This window comes from Pan paniscus, chromosome 18 (assembly GCF_029289425.2).
Source record: "Pan paniscus chromosome 18, NHGRI_mPanPan1-v2.0_pri, whole genome shotgun sequence".
Taxonomy (NCBI): domain Eukaryota; kingdom Metazoa; phylum Chordata; class Mammalia; order Primates; family Hominidae; genus Pan; species Pan paniscus.
In genome coordinates this window covers 53,873,319-53,875,694 of record NC_073267.2, presented here as the reverse complement: position 1 = coordinate 53,875,694, position 2,376 = coordinate 53,873,319, and positions in this window count along the sequence as shown.

The window sequence follows — 2,376 nt, the reverse complement described above, 5'->3', positions numbered from 1 at the left end:
CACATCACAAAGCAGTTTCTGAGAATGATGCTGTCTAGTTTTTATAAGAAGATATTTCCCTTTCTACCGTTGACCTTAAATCGCTTGAAATCTCCACTTGCAAATCCCACAAAATGAGGGATTCAAATCTGCTCTCTGTAAAGGAAGGTTCAACTTTGTGAGTAGAATACACACAGCACAAAGAAGTTACTGAGAATTCTTCTGTCTAGCACTATATCAAGAAATCCCGTTTCCAACGAAGGCCTCAGAGAGTTCCAAATATCCAGTTGAAGACATTACAATCAGAGTGTTTGCAAACTGTTGCATGAAAAGAATGTTTAAGATCTGTGAGTTGAACGCACACATCACAAAGCAGTTTCTGAAACTGATTCTGTCTAGTTTTCATGCGAAGATATTTTCTTTTCTACCGTTGGTCTCAAAGCGCTTGAAATCTCCACTTCCAAATTCCACAAATGAGTGTTTCAAATCTGCTCTGTCTAAATGAAGGTTCTACTCTGTGAGTTGAATACACACAACACTATAAACTTACTGAGAATTCTTCTGTCTAGCATTATATGAAGAATTCCCGTTTCCAACGAAGGCCTCAAGGAGCTCCAAATATCCACCTGCAGATTATTCAAACAGCATGTTTCCCAACTGCTCTATGAAAAGAAAGGTTAAACTCTGTGAGTTGAACGCACACATCACAAAGCAGTTTCTGAAACGGATTCTGTCTAGTTTTTATACGAAGATATTTCATTTTCTACCATTGGTCTCAAAGCGCTTGAAACCTCCACATGCAAATTTCACAAAATGAGTGTTTCAAATCTGCTCTGTCTAAATGAAGGTTCAACTCTGTGAGTTGAATACACACAACACAAGGGAGTTTCTGAGATTTCTTCTGTCTTGCATTACATGAAGAAATCCCGTTTCCAACGAAGGCCTCAAGGAGGTCCAAATATCCACTTGCAGACTATACAAACAGAGGGTTTACCAACTGCTCTATGAAAAGAAAGGTTAAACTCTGTGAGTTGAACGCACACATCACAAAGCAGTTTCTGAGAATTATTCTGTCTAGTTTTTATAAGAAGATATTTCCTTTTCTACCATTGACCATAAATCGCTTGAAATCTCCACTTGCAAATTCCACAAAATGAGGGTTTCAAATCTGCTCTCTCTAAAGGAAGGCTCAACTCTGTCAGTTGAATACACACAGCACAAGGAAGTTACTGAGAATTTTTCTATCTTGCACTATATCAAGAAATCCCGTTTCCAACGAAGGCCTCAGAGAGTTCCAAATATCTACTTGCAGACGTTACAAACAGAGTGCTTCCAAACTGCTGTGTGCGAAGAAAGGTTAAACTCTGTGAGTTAAACGGACACATCACAAAGCAGTCTCTGAAACAGATTCTGTCTAGTTTTTATACGAAGATATTTCCTTTTCTACCATTGGTCTCAAAGCACTTGAAATCTCCACTTGCAAATTCCACAATAAGAGTGTTTCAAATCTGCTCTGTCTAAATGAAGGTTCTACTCTGTGAGTTGAGTACACACAACACAATAAACTTACTGAGAATTCTTCTGTCAAGCATTATATGAAGAATTCCCGTTTCCAAACAAGTCCTCAAGGAGGTACAAATATCCACTTGCAGACTATACAAACAGAGTGTTTACCAACTGCTCTATGAAAAGAAAGTTTGAACTCCGTGAGTTGCACGCACACATCACAAAGCAGTTTCTGAGAATGATGCTGTCTAGTTTTTATAAGAAGATATTTCCCTTTCTACCGTTGACCTTAAATCGCTTGAAATCTCCACTTGCAAATCCCACAAAATGAGGGATTCAAATCTGCTCTCTGTAAAGGAAGGTTCAACTCTGTGAGTAGAATACACACAGCACAAAGAAGTTACTGAGAATTCTTCTGTCTAGCACTATATCAAGAAATCCCGTTTCCAACGAAGGCCTCAGAGAGTTCCAAATATCCAGTTGAAGACATTACAATCAGAGTGTTTGCAAACTGTTGCATGCAAAGAATGTTTAAGATCTGTGAGTGGAACGCACACATCACAAAGCAGTTTCTGAAACTGATTCTGTCTAGTTTTCATACGAAGATATTTCCTTTTCTACCGTTGGTCTCAAAGCGCTTGAAATCTCCACTTCCAAATTCCACAAATGAGTGTTTCAAATCTGCTCTGTCTAAATGAAGGTTCTACTCTGCGAGTTGAATACACACAACACAATAAACTTACTGAGAATTCTTCTGTCTAGCATCATATGAAGAATTCCCGTTTCCAACGAAGGCCTCAAGGAGCTCCAAATATCCACTTGCAGATTATACAAACAGCGTGTTTCCCAACTGCTCTATGAAAAGAAAGGTTAAACTCTGTGAGTTGAACG